Below are 8,655 nucleotides of genomic sequence, written 5' to 3'. Positions count from 1 at the left end.
TGCCCAACATGTTGACCAGTGCCCCACACAAAGCTGGCTCGCAAAATTTTATTCAATAAATAAATGAACTTCCACTTGCCCATCTGAAAAAAGAGAGGGTTGTCTTTTACTAGGGTTGCAGCCTGGAACAGTGCCCCACACCCAAGAGACCCTCAGACCACTGAAGTGGAATATAAAAGTTAGGGTGTTTGGTCCTTTTGAGAACCTGAAGGAAGCCATGAACTTTCTCTGCAGAAAAATCCACAAACAACAAAGAAGGCATCTGCTCCAGATGACCCCCAAGGGCCGGGTGCAGTAGTATATTCCTGGAGTCCCAGCTACTCTGAGGCTGAAGCAGGAGGATTGCTTAAGGCCAGAAGCCTGAGACTAGCCTCGGTGACGGAGCAAGATGCTGTCTGTAATAATAATAATAATAATAATAATAAGGCCAGGCATGGTGGCTCATGCCTGTAATTCCAGCACTTTGGGAGGCTGAGGCAGGTAGATCACCTGAGGTCAGGAGTTTGACACCAGCCTGGCCAACATTGCAAAACCCCGTCTCTACTAGAAATACAAAACAAATTAGTTGGGCATCATGGCACGTGCCTGTAATCCCAGCTACATGGGAGGCTGAGGCAGGAGAATCGCTTGAACCCAAGAGGCGGAGGTTGCAGTGAGCCAAGATGGCACCACTGCACTCTAGCCTTGGAGACAGAGCAAGACTCCATCTCTAAATAAATAAATAAAGACCCCCAAGGCCTCTCACCCTGGTTCAAAAGCCAAGAGCTTTTGGCTGCTGAATACATGGTGCTGGTGGACTCTCCAGGTACCTGTTTTGCCATCTGGACAGATGTATATTTTATAGGATTGGTTGCTATAGCTCCCAGGCATTATGGGGACTAAAATTAGCAGAAGCTTTGTATTTTTATTCATAAACTAAAATGATGATTCTGATGAGGATGAACCAGTGGAACTCTTCCCCGTTTTTGGCTGGTGTCCCCATGTGGCTTTCAGTTCAGGAGGTGGAAGTCTGGTTGGGGCTGGGCTGAAGCTCTGGAACAGAGATCCCTCCTGAGGGCCACTTCCAGGTCTCTGTGGGGACACCCTGAGCCAGAATCACTCCCAGAAGGAAAACTTGGTAGGTTTTATATCTAAGGATAAGAGCATATGGCTGGGTGCGGTCGCTCACACCTGTAATCCCAACATTTGGGAGGCGGAGGTGAGTGGATCACCTGAGGTCAGGAGTTCGGCGACCAGCCTGACCAACATAGTGAAACCCCATCTCTACTAAAAATACAAAATTAGCCAGGCGTGGTGGCTCATGCCTGTAATCCCAGCTACTTGGGAAGCTGAGGCAGAACTGCTTGAACTCAGGAGGTGGAGGTTGCAGTGAGCTGAGATCACACCATTGCACTCCAGCCTGGGCAACAAGAGTGAAACTCTGCCTCAAAAAGCAAAAAAAAATAAGCATCCTGGGGCAGCAGGAGCCTCTGAAGCAAGGATGACTCTGACCTAGAAAGGAAGACCACTAAGACTAAGGCTGGTCTTCCTGCCACCTGCCAAGGGCTTTATAGGAAGGGAGAGAAGCACGATCCAGCCAGATATGATAGACCTGGGTGTGAGTCCTGCTCTGCTATTGAGTCACTGAGAGACTTTGGGCTCATCCCTGCCCCTCTCTGAACTACACCTTTTGTTTCTTTCTTTTTAATTGTGTTAATAGAGGCAAGGTCTTGCTAGGTTACCCAGGCTGGTCTTGAACTCCTGGCCTCAAGCAATCCTCCTGCCTTGGCCTCCCAATGTGCTAGTATTACAAGCATGAGCCACTGTACCTGACCCTACACCTTTTCATTTATAAAATAGGTTGGACAGCAGAATAGTAGTAATAAGAGCCAGCATTTATTAAACACCTACTATGTGCCAAGCACCAGCTAAGCTCTTTGCATATATTGTCTGATTTAACTCTTATAAATCTGGAACTGCTATTATTCCCATTTTATAAACGTGGAAAATGAAGTTCATATCAATAATTTGCTCAAGCTTATGCACCAAGTATATGGTAAATCAGAGATTCAAATCCAGGTTTAAGGGACACCAGAGCCCAAGTGCTTGACTACTGCACACTACTTCCCCCTCAATTCCTCTCCAGCTCTGACATATGTGGACTTCAGACCATACAGCCCTCTCCTGAGTCAAGAATGTTGCTGATCCAACATTAGGCTGAATCAGCTTTTCATCTTGTAAAGCAATCAGTCAGTATATTGGGGTCCCTGCTGCCTGCCCACTGCCCTCTCCAACCACTCTCCAGCTGTGCTCTTCTAGGCACTTCTCACTTCACCCTGATCCTGCCCTCCTGACCTAGCACCCCAGCCACAACCTTAGAACTCAAGGGACTGCCTGGGAAATGTCCACATGTGCCTGCCATCCAGGCTCCCTACACCCCCAGTACATCAGCTACCTCGTTCATTCATTCAATCTTTATTGTGCTTTGCATCAGGCACTGGGGATATAGCAATAAATAGGACAGACAAGGCTCTGCCCCCTTGCACTTTACATTCCAATAGGTGAAGGCAGGCCGTAAGCTCATTTCAGGTTGTGATCAGTTCTATGGAAGAAATAAGGAAGATGAAATGAAAAAGCAATGGAGGATGACTTTAGATAGGGTCATTAGCATAGGCATCTTGGAGGAGGCAAGATGAGAAAGATGTTGAAGGATGAGTCAATGAGAAGGGCTGAGAGAAGAGTATTCCAGGAGAGGGGAAAACAAGCACCAAAACCCTGATGTGAGGAGAGCTTGGCTTTTTCAAGTAACTGAAAGTGTGGCTAGAATTACCTACTGGGGGAGATTTCCCTTCTCCTCCTGTTCTTCCTCATCCTTTTCTCCTCCATTTTCCTGTTGTTCATTCCTACCCTTTTTACACCCTTTTAGCCATTTCAACATACTTTCTTGTCCACTATCTCAGTGAATGCCACAGCAGTCCTGTGAAAGAGTTAGGGTAGGGATTAGAACCTACAGTGCAGATATGGAGAAACTGAGGTCTCTATCACTCAGGGAAACTGGAGCTCAAAACCAGGTCTCCTGACCCCTAGCTAAAAACCAGATTCTTAACCACACCAAGAACCTGTTTGTCTTTCTGCTCACTGACTCCAGAGACTCTGTCACTAGCTCTGAGACCAGCCTATGGACCACCTGATGAACCATCTCTGGGAGCTGGACTGGCGCCAGGTAAACTATTCCTACACAGGGACAGGAATACTTGTACAGGGAGCAAGAGGTCTGAACTCTGGAAATAGATCAGTAAGGCTCTGTGGATTTGGCTTCTGGCAAGGAGGAAAGCAACCAAGCATAAAGTTAAACAAATAAAAGCAGGACAAAGAAACATCTCCTAAGGCCATGCATTAAAAACAGCATCAGGATCTCAGCAGTTCAGATCTCCAGGTCGTAACTCCTGAGTGAGCCTTTCAGGTTAAAAAAACTCAACAAAACTTACATAGGAGAACTTGAGGGCCCATGAGGGACCAGGTTTCATTGGAGCAATTGTTACTAAACTGAGAAGACAGACAATCATATTCAATATTACAAAGCAGACGGTGGGCTAAACACTTTATGTCCGTTATCTCATTTAACACAACAACACTTACACAGAATATTTGTTTTCTATCATTACTATAGTAAATTACCACAAATTTGGTGACTTAAAAACAACACACATTTATTATCTTATAGTTTTGGAGGTCAGAACTCCTAAAATCAAGGTGTCATTGGGTTCCTTCCTGAGGAAGGATGAATCTGTTGAGGAAAGAATCTGTTTTCTTACCTTTTTGTTGTTGTTGTTTTGTTTTGTTTTTTTGAGACAGTTTCACTCTTGTTGCCCAGGCTGGAGTGCAATGTTGCAATCTCGCCTCACCGCCACCTCCATCTCCCGGGTTCAAGCGATTCTCCTGCCTCAGCCTCGCGAGCAGCTGGGATTACAGGCATGTGCCACCATATCTGGCTAATTTTGTATTTTTAATAGAGACGGGGTTTCTCCATGTTGGTCAGGCTGGTCTCGAACTCCTGACCTCAGGTGATCCGCCTGCCTGGGCTTCCCAAAGTGCTGGGATTACAGGCGTGAGCCACTGTGCCCTGCCTATTTTCTTACCTTTTTCAGCTTCTAGAGGCCACCCTCATTCCTTGGCTTGTGAACCCTCACTCTGTCTTCTAAGCACATCACTCCAACTCTGCTTCTGCCTTAACATCTTTTCCTGACTTTGACCCTCTGGCCTTCAACTTTTAAGAACACTTGTCATTACACTGGGCCCACCTAAATAATGTAAGATAATCTTCCCACCTTTAAATCCTTAAATTAATCTGCAAAGCCCCCTTTCCCATGTAAGACAGCCTATTTATAGGTTCTGAAGATTAGGGCACGTCCATCTTTAGAGGGGCCATTATTTTGTCTACCATAGGTGGGTACAATTACCATTCCCATTTTAAAGATGAGTAAAGAAAAGTTCTGAGAACTAAATCACTTGGTCAAGGTCCCACAGTGGAGAAGCCAGGAATACACACAGGTAACTCCACTCCAGAGCCCTCTCTCCATGACTTCCCCATGCACTCAACTGCCCATTCTGCCCTTCTGGCCATGGCTGCCTCCCTTCCTCCACTGGCCCCAAACCCAAAGCCATTCATCCTTCAAGCTCAGATTGGATCTCTCCTATTTTTTCAAAGCTTAGAACTGATAGGGCCCTTTAGCCCTATTCAATCCTAGATTTTCCGTGTGTGGCTGGGAATATTGAGGTTTAAAGAGCCCAAGGTTACAGTGTGGACAGCTAGGCCTGGGGCCTCTGTCTCCCAGGCTGAAGCCAGCTCTGGCCTGATCCAAATCTCTGGAGGGAGGGACTGGGCAGGCTGACCTCTTTGGGATGGGGATTATGTATCAGAACTCTCAAATATACCCTTTGTGTGGCTGGCTGAATGTCAAGGCTGCCAAGCTAAGAAGGTTCAAGCACACTGGAGGCTGACTCAGCCTGTTGCCTTGTTACTGTATCTTTCCCCAGGCAGGCCTTCCCATTGTCTGAAGGGCACAAAGAACCCATTGTCATCTGGTCCTGGGTCCCCGAAGCAGAGCATCCACCAACCAGGCCAAGGCCAAACAGAGGAAGATGAAATTAAACCTCAGCACCCTCCCTACTTGCAATACACCCACTGAGCAGTTGAAGGTTTCTCCTTTAGCTCTTTGTAGCTCACAAAGGACTTTTTTTTTTCTGAGACAGAGTCTCGTTCTGTCACCCAGGCTGGAGTATAGTTGCACAATCCTGGCTTACTGCATCCTCTGCCTCTTGGGTTCAAGCAATTCTCCTGCCTCAGCCTCCTGAGTAGCTAGGATTACAGGCATGTGCCACCACGCCTGGCTAATTTTTTGTATTTTTTAGTAGAGGCAGGGTTTCACCAAGTTAGCCAGGATGGTCTTGAACTCCTGACCTAGTGATCTGCCCACCTCAGCCTCCCAAAGTGCTGGAATTACAAGCGTGAGCTACCGCGTCTGGCCCAGAAAGGACTTTTATCACCCTAATCTTATTGAGTGGCACATTTAGTCTACAAAGTAGAAAGGTCAGGATTCACTAAGCCCATTTTGGGCTTGGGCAGACAGACTTGCCCAAAGTCACACAGTTGGCCCATGGTGGGGTTAAATTGAAAGCTCCCAAACTCTTAACAGTCAAGACTCTTTCCACTGCACCCACTGCCTCCACCCAGGGTCCCGGTAAGAGTTTGCCAAGGCACCTCCTTCTCACAGAGGCTCCCTCTCCACTGAGGTGACAAACGTTAACAATGCGTTGGCTGCACCTTTTCATGTTGACATGTTGACACAAACCCACTGGTCTTAGTCTGTTTTTGTGTTGTTATAACAAAATACCTGGAACTGGGTGATTTATAATAAACAGAAATTTAATGGCTCATGATTCTGGAGCTGGGAAGTCCAAGATTGAGGACTAGCATCTGGCAAAGGTCTTCATGCTGTGTCATGCCATGGTGGAAGGGCAAAGAGAGGGCGAGAAAGAGAGCAAGAGATAGAACTTGCAACCTCAAACCCTAATTGATGTTAATCAACTTGTAATGGCAGAGCCCTCATGACCTAAGCATCTCCCAAGAGGCCCCACCTCCCAACACTGCTGCATTGAGGATTAAGTTTTCAACACATGCTTTTAGGGGTACATGTTCCAACCATAGCATCACCCAAGGAGAAAGAAGCACTCATTTGAGTTCTGATTTGGGTTCTTCCCTTAGTAGGACCTGTGCCCTGAGGCCCTGCTTATACTCTGACCTTAAGCAGCTCACTTTTCCTTTCCAAACCTGAGTGTTCTTATCTGTAAAATGAGCATGATTAAAATATTTCACTCTCCTGGGTACAAAGTCAGTGTAAGATTCAAGTGAACATAGATTTTAGGGAGTCAGTAAATATAAGAGGATGCTAGGAGGCCTAGTTTTTGAGTCAGATCTCTGGGCTTGGGTCCTGGGTCAAAGTTACTTAACTCTAGAAGACTTGAGGCATGTTATCAACCTCCAGCCTCAGCTTCCTCAAGTGTAAAGTTCTTGTGAGGTGCTTGTGAGGATTAAATGAGATCATATATGTGACGCATTTGGCCCACTGCTGCATGAACGAAGCACTTCATAAATGTCAGCTATCTTATAAGTAGATTATCTAATTCAACATTTTCCAAAGTGTGTTTCACAAAATATTAGTCCTATAACATATTCCAGAAAGATAGGGGGACCCTGGGTTCAAGTACGTTTGCGAAATGCAGCACTCACTACCTTCCTTGTGGATATTCCTGGGGCACCTTTAAACCTTAAAAGCGCTGAAAATGTCTGCTGAAAAGAAACCTGTTGAACTCGGTTAAAGCTATCACAGAGTACTCTTTTTCATGAATTTTTAATGCATTCCACAGAACTTCGTTTCCTAACAAACTCTTTGGGGGAATGTGTATTATCTCCAACACCCTCGTTTGAAGAAGAAACTGAGGTTCAGAAAGGTAAAGTGAGCTGGCCTGGGTCTCCCGGCCAATAAATAGCAGAGCTGGGGCTTGACTCAAGCTAACTAACTCTTCGACCTATTGCTCTTTTTATTAAACCACACTGAGAAAACATCTTCGGCTGTTGATGTGGCCAATCACTCTCCAAAGGTTAAAGATTTGTATTATTGGTTTCATAGCCCTTCAGCCTTTTTCCTGGGCTCTGTATCCATGACTTTGACGGTGCAGGGCTCCCTGCTGCTCTGGGGAGGGTCGGAGGAGCTCGGCAGCAGATTGGCTCAGTCTGCCCCAACCCCCGGGTCTGTAATATTGCCGCTGCTGGTCCAGGTCCAGGGAACACTCACACACAGGCATCAGTTTTCTTCTGAAAGCCCACACGCCTGGAAATCTTCTCTGAAGGAGGGGAAAAGCCCAATAACCCAGCCCTGACAACGTGGCAGCTCTTAAACGTTCCTTGACGTGGCCCACAAACCAAACCTTTCTTCAGTTTAGCTGCAGTGAGGCCAGGAATAATGACGGCCCCGCCAGCCCAGAGACGTGGCAGCCTATGCTGCATGACTCAGCCAGCCTGAGAGGCAGCCTGAACACTCCGTCCTCTGGGGTCTCTGGGCTGGGGCAGATGGCTGACGAGGAAGGGCGATCTAGACTAAGCAGCTCAGCCCCATCCCCTTCCCCCACCCCTGTCTCTTCTTCTCCACTGCCTGAGACAAGGCGACCCTCACTGTCATCTGAGGCTGATCCAGCACTGCGGCTTCATGTCGTCTCACCCCACTCCAGGCTCTTGTACCTTTCCTCAGACAGGAGCTTCTTGTCATGATTCTTCGAGATTTCCCATGTCAGTTTCCGACTGCATTCTGTGGAGCTCTGGGAGTTCCATGCAGCAGTCTTAAGAGGACAGAAAGAAGGCCAAGGAGGCGGATCTTCAGATCCCTCGTCCGTCCTTGCCTCAACCACAGCAGAACTGCTTTTGTCTGTTTGAAGTATTGGGCTTTTGTCTAAAATTTCATTTCTTTTTTATTTTTATTTGTACTTTGTTTTTATTTTTTAATTTTTAATAAAATTTTAATTTACGTTTCAGAGAAACTTCTCTAGTAACGAACTATAGAAATAATCCCTGAAAGTAGACTCTTGTGAGATTTAATTTCCAAAAGTGGTTTCAGTAATTAAAAAAAAAAACTTTGGAATGCACCGATTTATTTTTCAGCCCACTGGCTTTCCAGGTGAAGAAAAATGAACGCTGGACAGAAGGGGTGATATATCCAAAGACCCAGAGCATGGCAAGCTCTCCAGGGCTCTGTGGGAAGAGGGGGAGTTCCAAGATCCAAGCAGAAGCCACCAAAGACTCAAGCCTGCTGCTAGAAGCTTTTGGTTTGGTCACTCTGGGCAGGCAGGCAGCTGGTAGTCCCTATGTCCACCCCGAAGCTAGAGGAAGAGACTCCATCTATTAGCCCGGCATCTTCCCGAAAGGAGAAACCAGAGGCCAGGTGCTGTGGCTCATACCTGTAATCCGAGCACTTTGCGAGGCCAAGGCAGGCAGATCACTTGAGCCCAGGAGTTCAAGACCAGCCTGGGCAACACAGGGAGGCCTGGCTCTACAAAAAAATACAAAAATTAGCCTGGTGTGGCGTGGGCCTGAGATCCCAGCTAGTCAGGAGGGTGAGGTGG

General features: G+C 46.8%; 1 pseudogene; it reads right to left on the bottom strand.

The window, feature by feature from the left end:
• Positions 1–8,045: 8,045 nt before the first annotated feature.
• Positions 8,046–8,120, bottom strand: LOC115832063 (annotated as a pseudogene).
• Positions 8,121–8,655: the final 535 nt, after the last annotated feature.

The sequence above is a fragment of the Nomascus leucogenys genome, chromosome 2 (assembly GCF_006542625.1).
Source record: "Nomascus leucogenys isolate Asia chromosome 2, Asia_NLE_v1, whole genome shotgun sequence".
Lineage (NCBI taxonomy): Eukaryota > Metazoa > Chordata > Mammalia > Primates > Hylobatidae > Nomascus > Nomascus leucogenys.
Note: the sequence above shows the minus strand (reverse complement) of the source record. Positions and strands in the feature narration are given on the sequence as shown.